Source organism: Canis lupus, chromosome 25 (assembly GCF_011100685.1).
Source record: "Canis lupus familiaris isolate Mischka breed German Shepherd chromosome 25, alternate assembly UU_Cfam_GSD_1.0, whole genome shotgun sequence".
Taxonomy (NCBI): domain Eukaryota; kingdom Metazoa; phylum Chordata; class Mammalia; order Carnivora; family Canidae; genus Canis; species Canis lupus.
Genome location: NC_049246.1, coordinates 34,970,035 through 34,985,745, shown reverse-complemented (window position 1 = coordinate 34,985,745; position 15,711 = coordinate 34,970,035). Strand labels below are relative to the sequence as shown.

At 39.5% G+C, this 15,711-nt stretch overlaps 1 protein-coding gene across 2 annotated transcripts in view; it reads left to right on the top strand.

The window, feature by feature from the left end:
* The first annotated feature begins 6,015 nt into the window (after positions 1-6,015).
* The window catches only part of PPP3CC (protein phosphatase 3 catalytic subunit gamma), an 81,957-nt gene continuing 72,261 nt past the window's right edge, over positions 6,016-15,711 (top strand). The window contains exon 1 of one of the 2 annotated variants that reach the window (XM_038573849.1): positions 6,016-6,104. The gene's annotated coding sequence lies outside the window, so the exon portion shown is untranslated. The remainder of the gene's footprint in view (positions 6,105-15,711) is intronic. The other variant, XM_038573848.1, reaches the window with a different exon arrangement.

Sequence of the window (15,711 nt, the reverse complement as noted above, 5' to 3'; positions counted from 1 at the left end):
TTAAAAAATGGACTAAGGATTTGAACAGATGAGTCACAAAGGAATGTTTATAGATGACCAGTGGCATACAAGAAGATATTCAACATCATTAGCTACTGGGAAAATGCAAATTAAAACTACATTGAAAAAAATAAAATAAAACTACATTGAGAGATGCCTGGGTGGCTCAGGCTCAGCGGTTTGGTGTCTGCCTTCAGCCCAGGGCGTGATCCTGGAGACCTGGGATCTAGTCCCACATCAGGCTCCCTGCAGGGAGCCTGCTTCTCCCTCTGCCTGTGTCTCTCTGCCTCTCTCTCTCTCGCCGTGTGTCTCTCATGAATGAATAAATAAAATCTTTTTAAAAAAATAAAATAAAACTACAATGATATACCACTACATACCCATTAGAACAGCTGAAACTAAAAATTACTAGTTTTGACAAGGATGTGGAATTAGTGGACCTTTCATATACTGCTGGTGAGAATGTAAACTACTTGGGAAAATTATTTGACAGTTTCTTAATATGTTAGTTATGCACCTCCCATTCTACCATGGCATTCTACCCCCAGGTATTTACCCAAGAGAAATGAAAACAAAAGATTTTATACATATGTGTTTATAGCAGTGTTGGTCATAATAGCCAAAACTAGAAAATATTCAACAAGTAAATGAATAACCATAACATGGTACATCCTTACTTGGCAATAAAAAGATACAAACTTCTGATATATGCAACAGCACAGGTGAATCACAAAAACATAGTGAAAAAAGCCAGACATAAATGACTGTATACTGGACAGTTCCAGTTATATAAAACTAGAAAAGTTCAAATTTATCTTGTGACAGAGATCAGATCAGTAGTTGTGGTGCTGGGGGCTGGCAGAGGAGAGGATCTTTTGGTAGTAATGGAGATGTTCTGTATCTTGATTTGAGATTGTGGTTTTGACAAATATATACATGTGTCAAGACTTACCAACTTATACACTTCAGTGGATGTGTTTATTGTACCTAAATAAAACTTTGATAAAGCTTATTTAAAAAAAAAAAAAAGCTATGGAAGCTATTCCCTAAAATTAATGCAGGATTTAGTACAAATGACTTACCTTGGTTAGTATATGTGCTACCAAAGCTAGCACTGACTTACCTTGATTAAAATGAGATCATAAGTTAATAGGCTATTGTGGAATTGTATTGACAGCCTGAAAGAAGGAAGTAAATGGAGATTCCCCTATGAACTAAGGATTAGTAGTTTGCTTTAGGAAGATAAAATTTACTTTAAGATATCACCTGGGGTGCCTGGTTGGCTGAGTCAGTGGAGATTTAATCAAGTCAGTCTTGATTTCAGGGCTGTGAGTTCAAGCCCCACTTTGGGTATAGAGATTGCTTAAAAATAAAATAATTTTTTTGGTAAAGAAATGGTCCTGCCAGATGCAGGACTTGATCCCAGGACTCTGGGATCATGACCTAGGCCAAAGGCATATGCTTAACCGACTAAGCCATGTAGGTGCCCCAAAATAAAATCTTTTTTAAAAAAGTGAAATAGGGATGTGAGATAAATCCCTGAAATAGGGATGCTTAACTGACTAGTCAGTTAAGCATCTGCCCAGGTCGTGATCTCAGGGTCCTGGAATCAAGCCCCACATTAGGCTCCCTGCTCAATGGAGGGTCTCCCTACCTCTCTTCCCTGCTCATGCTCTCTCTTCCACCCTCTTGCTCTCAAATAAATAAATAAAATCTCTAAAAAATAAAAACTAAAAAAAATTTAAAAAGTGAAATATATAAGAAAATATTGCCTGGAGTCGGGGTGCCTGGCTGGCTCAGGAAAAGCATGCAACTCTTGAACTCGGGGTTATAAATTGGAGCCCCACATTGAATGTAGAGATTACTTTTTTTTTTTTAAGATTTTATTTGGGGGATCCCTGGGTGGCGCAGCGGTTTAGCGCCGGCCTTTGGCCCAGGGCGCGATCCTGGAGACCCGGGATCGAATCCCACATCGGGCTCCCGGTGCATGGAGCCTGCTTCTCCCTCTGCCTGTGTCTCTGCCTCTCTCTGTGTGACTATCATAAATAAATAAATAAAAATTAAAAAAAAAAAAAGATTTTATTTGGGCAGCCCCGTTGGCTCAGCAGTTTAGCGCCACCTTCAGCACAGGTGTGATCCGGGAGACCCAGGATCGCCCATGTCAGGCTCCCTGCATGGAGCCTGCTTCTCCCTCTGCCTGTGTTTCTGCCTCTCTCTCTCTCTCTCTCTCTCTCTCTCTGTGTGTGTGTCTCATGAATAAATAAAATCTAAAAAAAAAGATTTTATTTGTTTATTCAAGAGAGAGGCAGAGACATAGGCAGAGGGAGAAGCAGGCTCCCTGTGGGGAGCCTGATATGGGACTTGATCCCAGGACCCCAAGATTATGACCTAAGCCAAAGGCAGATGCTCAACCACTAAGCCACCCAGGTGCCCTTATTGTAGAGATTACTTTAAAAAAAAAAAATAAATAAAATATTGCCTGGAGTTGAAATGCCTTTTAAAAGTATGCTTTAGGGAAAAAATATTTATGTTTTACTACTAGTTTTATTTTTTTTTATTTTTTATTTTTTTTTAAAGATTTTGTTCATTTATTCATGAGAGACACACACACAGAGAGAGAGAGAGAGAGGCAGAGACACAGGCAGAGGGAGATGCAGGCCCCATGCAAGGAGCCTGATGTGGAACTCGATCCTGGGACTCCAGGATCACGCCCTGGGCCGAAGGCAGGCGCTAAACCACTGTGCCACCCAGGGATTCCCACTACTAGCTTTAATATGTCCCACTACTAGCTTTAATATTAATATGTTTAATATTTAAAGATGTTTTTAGTCATCTTTTTATATTTAACTGCAAATCATAGAAAAAGAAAAATGAGCAAAGGGTAAGCTGTTTATAGATAATTTATAAATGAATACATTTATTTTTTAAAATATTTTATTTACTTATTCATGAGAGGCACAGAGAGGCAGAGACATAGACAGAGGGAGAAGCAGGACTTGATCCCAGGACCCCAGGATCAAACCCTGAGCTGAAGGCAGATGCTCAACCATTGAACCACCCAGATGTCCCATAAATGAATACATATAAAGGGTTGATAAACGTGTGAGTTCATAATGTATTAACAAAGATATTTGTTGCTACCTTATTCATGATAGCAAAGAAGAAAACAATAACTGTATTGTTTAATAATAGCAGATTAGGGAATGCCTCGGTGGCTCAGCGGGTTGAGCGTCTGCCTTTGGCTCAGGACATGATTCCAGATTCCTGGGATCGAGTCCCACATCAGACTCCTTGCATGGAGCCTGCTTCTCCTCCCTCTGCCTGTGTCTCTGCCCCTCTCTCTGTGTCTCTCATGAATAAATAAATAAAATCTTAAAAAAAAAGTAATAGCAGATTAGTTAGGTGAATTACATTATCTCGTGATGCAGAGTCTGAAAATTATAGAAGAATATTTGTTGGTATGAGAAAATTTTAGTAGCTTGCACAAAATTCAAAAGAGACTATGGACTGTATAATATAACTAAGTATAAAATATTTTTAAATATTTAAAATGTTAAGATATATACCAAAATTTTATTAAATGGTTATCTTTGGCATTCTAAGAGATTTGTTTTTATTCTGTGGTAGTTATTGTTTTTTTGTGCTCTAGGTTTTTTTTTTTTTTGCTCTAGGTTTTTTTATATTATTATTATTTTTTTAAATAGGTCCCATGCCCAATATGGGGCTTGAACCCACGACCCCAAGGTCATGCTCTACCCACTGAGCCAGCCAGGTGCATGTGTGCTCTTTAGTTTTTAAAAAATTCCTTTGCGGGCAGCCTGGGTGACTCAGGGGTTTGGAGCTGCCTTCAGCCCAGAGCATGATCCTGGAGACCTGGGATTGAGTCCCACATCAGGCTTCCTGCATGGAGCCTGCTTTTCCCTCTGCCAGTGTCTCTGCCTCTCTCCGTCTCTATGTCTCTCATGAATAAATAAAATCTTTAAATAAATAAATAAATAAATAAATAATTCTTTTGCGTTGAATTATAATGTAGTATCTTTGATTTAGAGAAATCTTTAAATAAAGAGTAGCTTGAAGATTAGCAGAAGGTTGTTAATTGTTGCTACGTGGGTATTCATTATACTGTTCCACATAGTATAATAAAAATTTGTTCACATTAGATGCAAAGCTAATTTTCACTTCTAACTGCTGGCTGATTTAGATTTAACTTCCAAACAAGAGGAGATTTTGAATTTTGACACAAAGATCTGTTGATGACCTATTGATGATCCATTAGTGGTCTGGAATCTTTTTAGCCTTGTAGAGACAGGTAGTAAATTTTGACTGCTGACAGCCAGCAATACTCTGATTGCTGGCTGAATTGCTGCTGATTGAATATTGGTAGTTTTAGTGTTGGTTGACTTATTTATAAAAGACTTATATACATTTGTTGGTTCTCATTTTATTCTTTTAAATAGGTAATTCAATAACGGTATAAAAATTTAAAAGGTATATATCATAAAGTCTTCTTCCTATTCCTAATTCTGGGCCACCAGTTGTCTGCCTTGAGGATATTAAAGCCCACTACCAAAGACCACCAGGAATATACCTATAGACAAAAATAAGTTCACATTTATTTAGCTTGCTACAGCAAGGAATAATACACACCAGAATAACTGTGAGGCATCTCAAAAGGAGGAGGTTTGCAAAGAAGATACATAGGATGTTAGGAGCTGGGGTTAGTTGTAGAGTGATTTTAGGGTGGAAATTAGTCGTTTGGACAGGGATTGGCTAGAATCTGTAATTTAAGTGAGTTGCTGGAATAGTCAATGGTTCTTAGCTTTAGAACACAGGAGTCCTTCAGAAGTTACAGTTAGATCAATTTGTCTATTGTATTGCAGTATAATGAGCTAATATTTTAAAAAATTTGAGCTTGGATAGCACTTTGTGGTTTGGTTTGGTTCAGTATATCTGTTTTATAAGTCATAGTGTTTTTGTGAGTGTTTGTGAGCAATTTATGGTTTCTCTTTCAATTCTCAGTCTCTGCTTTTGATCATTTGTTAAGGAAGCGGGAGGACTTAACATCATTTAGGGGAAGTGATCAATTAAGATCTGTATCATTGGGCAGCCCGGGTGGCTCAGGGGTTTAGCGCTGCGTTCAGCCCAGGGCCTGATCCTGGAGTCCCAGGATCAAGTCCCACGTCAGGCTCCCTGCATGGAGCCTGCTTCTCCTTCTGCCTGTGTGTCTGCCCCCCCGCACCCCGTCTCATGAATAAATAAAATCTTTAAAAAAAAAAAAAAAGATCTATATCACTGTTAGATAGGTTGTGAATGTTTATCAAGCTTTTGATGGTAGTAATTTTGACCTCTATAAGCACAGGCCACTCTGTTCTGTTTCTTTCTTTCATTTTTTTTTTTTTAAGATTTATTTATTCATGAGAGACAGAGACTGAGAGAGAGAGGCAGAGACATAGGCAGAGGGAAAAGCAGGCTCCCTGCATGGAGCCTGATGTGGGACTGGATCCCGGACCTCGGGATCATGACCTGAGCCAAAGGCAGGTGCCCAACTGCTGAGCCACCCAGGCGTCCCCACTCTGTTCTGTTTCTTAGGTGTTCATTTGTTAAATCATCTGGCATGATAATATGTGACTGTAGCATTTAAAACCCAGAGATCATACACACATGTCATCTGCAACAAAAGCTCAAACAAGAGTTACTATTTTTTTAAGATTTATTTATTTATTTATTTATTTATTTATTTATTTATTTATTTATTTATTTATGAGAGACAGAGAGAGAGAGGCAGAGACACAGGCAGAGGGAGAAGCAGGCTCCATGCAGGGAGCCCGACGTGGGACTCGATCCTGGGTCTCCAGGATCAGGCCCTGGGCTGAAGGCGGCGCTAAACCGCTGAGCCACCCGGGCTGCCCAAGAGTTACTATTAAAGTGATATAATGTCCTATATATTCCATATCTATTTGAATCTTCCTTTAGTAAGCAAGTGATTTTTTTCCCCTTTAATTTTAGGTATGGATTATTCACCTTGCAAGTGTCTGAAGAATTAGTCCTATATGTGGTGATTGTCAAGAATACAGGTCTTGGTAGTGCTAAGAATAAGGAACAGGGTGGGTTTTTTTGTTTGTTTGTTTGTTTGCATATAGTTTTAATTAGTTTTAATTAATTAATTAATTTGAGAGAGAGAGCAAAAGAGAGCGAGAGAAAGCACAAGCAGAGGAGAAAGGGAGAAACAGACTCCCCACTGAGCAGGGAGCTGGACCTGGGGCTTGATCCCAGCACCCTGGGATCATGACCTGAGCCAAAGGCAGACATTGGTCTGAGCACCAAGGCGTCCCAGGACAGGGTGTTTATTGACAGTCTGGATCTTGATGTAAGTCATAACTATCCAAAGAAATAGTTTCAGAAAAGTCTCTTCCTCTTCTTCAGAAATCTCTTCCTCAAATGTGGGGCTCAAACTCACATCCCCAAGATGAAGAGTTGAATGCTCTCTGACTGAGCCAGCCAGGCACCCCCAAGCAGTATTTTTAAAAACAGTGATTATTGGGGCATCTGGGTGACTCAGTGGTTGAGTGTCTGCCTTTGGCTCAGGTCTTGATTCCAGGGTCCTGGGATCGAGTTCCGCATCAGGCTCCCTGCAGGGAGCCTGCTTTTTCCTCATGAATAAATAAATAAAATCTTAAATAAATAAATAAAAACAATGATTATTGGGAATGTTAATTTTTTTTCCCGGAAGTAAGGAACTTAAAAAAAAAAGATTTATGAGTATTCCAAAAAGCACAGAGATTTAACAGAATATTTTGATAATTTAAGGGATGTCTTATCTGGGCACAAAATAGCTTTGTTTTTTCAACAAAAGGAAATTAAATCCTAGTTTTATTCCATTTATTATTTATGGAGAGTTTACATTAAAAGGACTTTTTTCTTAAAGATTTTATTTATTCATGAGAGACAGAGAGACAGAGGCAGAGACATAGGCAGAGGGAGAAGCAGGCTCCATGCAGGGTGCCCGACATGGGATTCGATCCCGGGACTCCAGGATCATACCCTGAGCCAAGCATAGACACTTAATCGCTGAGCCACGCAGGCATCCCACATTAAAAGGATTTGTAAGCCTTTATTTTTAAGCTATTATTTTAAAATTATGTTTTATGATAAACCTCTCACATTTGATCAGTTTTATTAAAAATTTTAACATGTGGGGATCCCTGGGTGGCGCAGCGGTTTAGCGCCTGCCTTTGGCCCAGGGCGTGATCCTGGAGACCCGGGATCGAATCCCACATCGGGCTCCCGGTGCATGGAGCCTGCTTTTCCCTCTGCCTATGTCTCTGTCTCTGTCTCTCTCTCTCTCTCTGTGGGACTATCATAAATAAATGTAAAAAAAATTTTTTTAACATGTTTTATTTCTACCTTCAAATTCTTTTTTTTATGGTAGCTATTACAAACCCAGACAAATAAAGTGTAATAATTCTCATTCTACCTTTATAGTGAGTGTCAAATTTTTTTTCTACACCTTGGTACAGCAATTTCTCAAATTTCTCACTTTTTTTTCCAGTTTTACTGAGATACAATTGACATATAACATGTAATTTTAAGATGTACAATGAGTTCATTTGATACACCTATATATTTTGCAAAATGAATTACCACCATAGGATTAGCTAACAATATATAATGCTATGTAATTACCATTTCTTTTTTTGGTGGTAAAATACGCATTTCTTACTTAAGGCAAAATTATCCTCTTTATTTCTAGATAAACAAAAACACATCTGATACTATGCATTCACATTCTCCTGTCTTCACACATACTCTTTTACATTCCTTCAAAATCAGTATTACTGCAAGACAGTGTTACAGTTAAGGGCCAAGTGAGAGGGGATTTCTAAAGGTATTAGAAATTCCGGGATCCCTGGGTGGCACAGCGGTTTGGCGCCTGCCTTTGGCCCAGGGCGCGATCCTGGAGACCCGGGATCGAATCCCACCTTGGGCTCCCGGTGCATGGAGCCTGCTTCTCCCTCTGCCTGTGTCTCTGCCTCTCTCTCTCTCTCTCTCTCTGTGACTATCACAAATAAATAAAAAATTAAAAAAAAAAAAAGAAATTCCTACCACTTGAGTAATCTCATAACTTCCAGAGAGTTAAAAATCATAAGTTTTTCATTGTTTTTTTTTAAAAATTATTTTAAAGATTTTTTTATTTACTTGAGAGAGAGAGAGAGCACAAGCAGGGGGGAGAGGCAAAGAAGAGGGAGCAGCAGACTCCCCACTGAGCAGGGAGCCCAACATGGGACCTTGAGATCATGACCTGAGCTGAAGGCAGACACTCAACCAGCTGAGGCACTTGGGTGTCCCTTTTTCATTTTTTTTTTTTTAAGATTTTATTTATTTATTCATGAGAGGTACAGAGAGAGAGAGAAAGGCAGAGACACAAGCAGAGGGAGAAGCAGGCTCCATGCAGGGAGCCTGATGCGGGACTTGATCCTGGGACTGTGGGGTCACACCCTGGGCCGAAGGCAGACACTAAACCGCTGAACCACCCAGGGATCCTTTCTTTTTTTTCTTTTTTTTTTTTTTAAAGGATTAATCTCTAATTTCTTTTTAGGGTGATTCCAATTAGCCTTTACCAGGCTTTGCATCTCCTAGGTACATCAGAATAGACTAATTGATAGACATTAGGGAGGCCTACACAAGGCTGATTTTTTTCAATAAACTTTCTTCTTTTGTTAAGATTCATTTTGTTTTAGAAAGAGAGAATGATGGAGTTTGTGATCAGGGGGGCAGGGATAGAGGGAGAGGAAGAGAAGCAGACTCCCTGCTTAGGGTGGAGACCCACGTGGGGCTCAATCTCAGGTCCCTGAAACCATGACCTGAGCCAAAATCAAGAGTCAGACACCTAACTGACTGAGCCACCCAGGTACCCCTGAACTTTCTCCTTTTTATCCTGGGGTTTGGGAATTCTTTCAGGGAGGCAGTTTTAGAATTTGAATTGTATTTAGAAATTTCCCCATGTTAAGGAGTGAATACCGTTGAATAGTCAAAATTGTTTCTTTTTTTTATTTTCTTTTTAAAGATTTATTTATTTATTTTTAGAATGAGTGCAGGAGCGGGGTGGAGGAGAGGGAGAGAATCTCAAGCAGACTCAAGAAGTCTGATTCTGGGCTCCATCTTATGACCCTGAGATCATAACCTGAACCAATATCAAGAGTCAGTCACTTAACCAACTCATGTGACACCTAGACACTCCACCTTTTTCTTTTAAGGTACCTCTCAAACAATCTTGTTTGTGTCAATAGTTCCCTAAGAGGATGTTTATAATTCAGAATTTTTTTTAAAGATTTTATTTATTTATTCATGAGAGAGACATAGGTAGAGGGAGAAGCAGGGTCCGTGCAGAGAGCCTGATGTGGAACTCGATCCTGGGTCTCCAGGATCATGCTCTGGACTGAAGGCAGTGCTAAACCGCTGAGCCACCCGGGCTGCTCCAATTCAGAATTTTTTTTAGTGAAATTATGCCATTTGTTGGGTTATATTCATCATCTGAAAGCATGAAGGAAGTATATAGAGGAGGCACGGAGTGGACACAGATATAGACTAAGAAAATTCTTATGTGACCTGCAGTAAGATTGGATGTAAGGATGGTGCTTTTGTAGAAAACAGGAAGTGATACTCAAGATCAGCTTTCATTAGTTGAGAACTTGTCAGAACCTCAGCTCCAAGTTCAGAACTAAGTAAAACATATCTCAAGATTATAAGGACTAAGGAAAGTCCTTAAGAAGTTTTAGAAAACATGACTCAATACAAAGTTTATGTAAAGATGCTGGTCTGGTGAGACCTGAACGTGTCAGCTTTTGGAGCTGGCTGGAAGATAGGCTTATTAGGACTGAATTTGTCCTGTGCTATGGACTTCCTTTTAGAGATGAATGACACTCAAGTTACTGAACAAGGGGTGCCTGCCTGGATCAGTCGGTAGAGCATGTGACTCTTGATCTCATGGCCATGAGTTCAAGCTCCATGCTGGGTGTAGAGCTTACTTAAATAAAGATATTCAACAAGCAGACAGACGATAGGAATGTTATTAACTAGGTAGAAGCCAAATTTCATTCATGAACAGCATAATCTGGTAAGACTTATAGTCAGAGGACCCAACTTTCACCTTGATCCTGAAGTGCTCAACAAAATCACTGAAGCTCAGATACCTCACTATTGCAGGCAGAATGGCCTTGAACAGCTGAGAAATCAAGTGGTCACATACATGCACACTATGACAAAGTCATAGGTCTCCCCAGAAACAAAGGGGTCAACTGAATCTTAGTGGAAATGCCAGTTGTTAAATAGTAGGATACCCATAAACCACCTACCAGTGATCATCAAGGATTTATTTGTAGTTAAAAAAAAGTTAGTTAGCTTTATTTAACTTCCTACAACAAGCAGAGAACCAGAGGAATGAGGAGTCTTCTCAAAAGGGGGAACAGTTAGGAAAACCTGCTCATCAAGGATTAGCAGGTTTGTTGTTAGATTAGGGACTGTTGTTAGATTTTAGGGTGGAAGTTTGTAATCTGAGCAAGGATTGATTAGAATTTGTACACTAGATGAGTTGCTAGAACTCATGAGATTCTAGTACAGAGAAGATTAGATCTAGTGTCTGTGCAGTTAACTATTAAATCAGTTTGTGTGAGGCCTTACCTTGGAACATATGAATTTGAAGTTTGGTGTTAAAAAAGAGTTTGAATTCAACACCAAAAAAAAAAAAAAAATCTGATTAAAAAATGGGCAGAAGAGACGCCTGAGTGGCTCAGCAGTTGGGCACCTGCCTTCGGCCCAGGGCGTGATCCTAGAGACCCGGGATCGAGTCCCACATCAGGCTCTCTGATGGAGCTTGCTTTTCTCTCTGTCTGGGTCTCTGCCTCTCTCTCTCTCTCTCTGTCTCTCATGAATAAATAAATTTTTAAAAAGATGGGCAGAGGACCTGAATAGACATTTTTCCAAAGAACACATACAGGTGGCCAACAGACACATGAAAAAATGCTTCAACATCACTGATCATCAGGGAAATGGAAGTCAAAAAACCACAATGAAATATCACCTCATACCTGTCAGAATGGTTAAAATTAAAAGAAAAAAAAAAGAATAAATAACAAGAGTTGACAAGGATGTAGAGAAAAGGGAACCGTTGTGTACTGTTGGTGGGAATGTAAATTGGTATAACCACTAAGGAAAGCAGAATGGAGGTTCCTCAAAAAGTTAAAAATAGAAATACCATATGATCCAGTAATTCTACTGGTATTTATCCAAAGAAAATGAAAACACCAATTTGAAGATATATGTATCCCTATGTTTATTGCAGCATATTTACAGTAGCCAGGATATGTAAGCACTCTAAACCTAAGTGTCCATTAATAGATGAATGGATAAAGAAGATGTGGGGTGTGCACACTGGAATATTATTTGGCCATAAAAAAGAAATGAGATCTTGCCGTTTGAGACAACACGAATGGACCTAGAGGATATTATGCTAAGTGAAATAAGCCAGACAGTGAAAGATAAATACCTCCCCCCAAAAAGAAGACAAATACCATATCATTTTACTTATATGTGGAATCTAAAAAGCAAAACAAATGAACAAACAAAAGAACAGAGAACAAACGTGATTGCCAGAGAGGAGGTAGGTGGGGGGATGGGTTGAATAGATAAAGGAGAAAAATGAGAAAAAAACAGTTTGAGCTTAAGATAGTCTGTGATACATGTTGTGGTTTGGTTTGGTTTGGTTTGGTTCAGTTTATCTGTTTTATGAATCATAGCACAGTTACAAGTTGTGGCTTCTGTTGCAATTCTAAGAGACAGCCTATGTTAGTTTCTTGTGTATTTAACACTGTATTTGTAATTGTTGAAAGGCCTTAGAAAAGAATTTTGACTTCAAGAATTCTGCATTAGTTTTTTATTCCTGTGTCACAACTCAGTGGTTAAAAACAGCAACCAATTTTTAGCTCAAAATTTTGTGGGTCAAAAGTCCAATCATGGCATGGACTTCCCTGCTCATGGTGGTCTCAAAGGCTGAAATCAAAGTGCCCAAACAGGCTGTTTTCATGTGGAGTTTCTGGGGAAGAATCTGCCTTTTTTTTTTTTTTTTTTTTTTAAGATTTTCTTTATTTATTCATGAGAAACACACAGAGAGAGGCAGAGATATAGACAGAGGGAGAAGCGGGTTCTGTGTAGGGAGCCCGACATGGGACTCGATCCAGGCATCCTGGGATCAACCGCTGAGTCACCCAGGCATCCCAAGAATCTGCTCTTAAGCTCATTGAGGTTGTTGGCAATTCATCATGGTGGTAGTAATGAAATCCATATTTGTTGCTGGCAGGGGGTATAGCTCAGTGGTAGAGCATTTGACTGCATATTTGTTGCTGGCTGTCTGTCAACCAGGGGTCACTCCTAGAAATTGCCTGTATTCCTTGCTACATGGTCCCCTCTATCTTCAAGCCAATAATGTGGAACTTGCAAATGAAATCTCTCATGCTTCAAATCCATGAAATATTACATATATTATCTCTAGATCCAGATTTAAAGGTGTCATATGATTAGATCAGGCCCACTTGGATAATTATATTTAAAGGTCACCTGATTTGGGACCTTAATTATGTTTGCAGATTTCCTTCACAGCAGTACCTACATTATTGTTTGATGATATAACTGGGAGAAGATGTGTATATATCATAGGCCAGAAATCTTGGGGGCCTACCTCCTGCCTATCATAGTGTCTTTTTAATCCTCTGAAGCATAAGCCTGTGTGTCATCTTAGTAACTCTTGGTGGTTTATAGGTGTAACGTAAGTTTGAGGTTGAATTTTTCAGTGTTACTCATAAGAGTCAGTTCGGGATATAGCTCTACTGATCTAAGAAAAGTATTTAGGTATAAAACTGATTACCATATGGAAGGTTATTGCAAATGGGATTGTTGTGTTTTTTTTTTTGCATCTGTTACTTTTATTTGAATAAAGTTTACAAAAATGTGAAATAAACTAGAATGTAGGGCAAAGCAGATAGAAAAAAACAAAACAAAACCACCTGTAGTCCAAACACTCTTCCTTTTTTTTTTTTTTAATTTTTATTTATTTATGGTAGGCACACAGTGAGAGAGAGGCAGAGACACAGGCAGAGGGAGAAGCAGGCTCCATGCACCGGGAGCCCTACGTGGGATTCGATCCCGGGTCTCCAGGATTGTGCCCTGGGCCAAAGGCAGGTGCTAAACCGCTGTGCCACCCAGGGATCCCCAAACACTCTTCCTTATACTATTTTTTTTCTTTTAAAGATTTTATTTATTCATGGGAGAGTCAGAGAGAGACAGAGACATAGGCAGAAAGAAAAGCAGGCTCCATGCAGGGAGCCTGATGTGGGACTTGATCCTGGGATTCCAGGATCACGCCCTGGGCAGAAGACAGGCACTCAACCGCTGAGCCATCCAGGCGTCCCTTCCTTCTACTACTTTTCATCATTTTCTTCCAGTTTTTATTGTTCAATTAAAAGAATATCATTGTAGGGTGCTTGGGTGGCTCAGTGGGTTGAGCATCTGCCTTTTGCTTGGGTCATGGTCTCAGGGTCCTGGGACCCTCATTGGGCTCCCTGTTCAGCGGGGAATCTGCTTCTGCCTCACCCCTTCCCCCTTGCTCATGATATCACTCTCTCTCAAGTAAATAAATAAAATATTTTTAAAAGGAAAGAGAATATCATTATAATCACAGGGTGTATGAAATAATTATACTGACTTAAGTGTATTTTTTCACTAATTATCAAAGTAATACAGTCATTGGAAAAGTTAAAAAAAATAGGAAAGTAAGAAGAATAAAATAATTTAGAATCTTGTTACTCATCACTAATACTTGGATATATTTCCTTAGTACCTTTTCTAATGTATTCTTTAATCACAGTTTAGATCCTATTGTGTGGATTTATTTTTAAGTAGAGTTAACACTGGAACACTTGTGGATATTATGTAAGAGGCATTTGACATATTATATATTGCCTGGTAGAGTTTTTTGTATCCTAATCTTTAAAAATGACTTCACTGGGGCACTTGGGTGGCTCAGTTGTTATGGCATCTGACTCTGTTTTGGCTCAGGTTATGATCTCAGGGTCATGGGATTGATCCCCATGTCAGGTTCTGTGCTCAAAGGGGAGCCTGCTTGGGATTCTTTTTCTCCCTCTCCACGCTGTACATGTGTGCTCTCTCTTTCTAAAATAAATATTTTAAAAAACTAAAACTAAAAATAAAAATTACTATTCTGTATGAGTTTTAGATTTATAAATGTTTCTTCTATTCAAAATTGTACATATGTATGTATGTATATATTTGTGTGTATATACGTATTGATAGGGACACCTGGGTGGCTCAGTGGTTGAGCTTCTGCCTTCGGCTCAGTGCATGATCCCGGGATCCAGGATCGAGTCCCACATTGGGCTCCTTGCAGAGAGCCTGCTTCTCCTCCTGCCTGTGTCTCTGCCTCTCTCCCTCTGTGTCTCTCATAAATAAATAAAATCTTTTAAAAAATATGTATTGATATAGGTTCATAATCAATATTTAATGAAATAGTAAAAAAAACAAAACAAAATTCCATGGTCTATCTAAATTGACTCAGTCCTCAAGGGTCCCTGACAGTTGAGTTTTCACTGTTTATTATTAGCATCAATGGGCGAAGGATAGCACATTTCCATTGGCTCTTCGGTCTTATTCCTTGGCACAAGATGCACTGGCTCTGGCATCCCTATTGGGGGACAAGTTGCTCAAGAGAAGAAAATGGCTTTGAAAAGAGGTCTTTTTTTTATTAAAAAAAATTTTTTTTTTGAAAAATTTATTCATGAGAGACACAGACAGAAGCAGAGACACAGGCAGAGGGAGAAGCAGGCTTCCTTGCGGGGAGCCCGATGTGGGACTCGATCCCAGGACCCTGGTATCATGACCTGAGCTGAAGGCAGATGCTCAACCACTAAGCCACCCAGGTCCCCCTTTTTATTATTTTTATTAAGTAATCTCTACACCCAATGTGGGCTCAAACTTGATCCTGGGATCAAGTCATATGCTCTTCCAACTGAGCCAGCCACATGCCCCTAAAAGAGGTCTTTTTTTTTTTTTTTTTTTTTATTCGAGAGAGAGAGAGAGAGAGAGAGAGAGGCAGAGACACAGGTAGAGGGAGAAGCAGGCTCCATGCAGGGAACCTGACATGGGACTTGATCGGGATACCAGGATTGTGCCCTGGGCCAAAGGTGGCATTAAACCGCTGAGCCACCCGGGCTGCCCATAAAGAGGTCTTTAAAAAAAAAAAAAAATTTTTTTTATCTTACAGAGAGCATGCATGTGCAAGCAGGGGGAGGGGCGAAGGGTGAAGGGGAGGGAGAGAATCTCAAGCAGACTCTTGAGCTGGAGCCCTGATGCGGTTGGATCTCATGACCCAAGATCATGACCTGAGCCGAAAACCAGAGTCAAAGGCTTAACCAACTGAGCCACCGAGGCACCACCCCCCAAAAAGAGGTCTGAAAAGAACATTCTAGATTTAGTAAAACAGAGTACTGTATCTTATGTCCCCTCCTGGTTTCTTATACTGACTATCATGCCAAAATGCCTCAGCTGAAGGTACAGACTAATATCAAACCTCAGTGCACTGTCTTTCTTTTGAAATACTGGTAGACTGGGCTCTCTTACTAGGTGAATATTTTTTTTTTTTTTTTT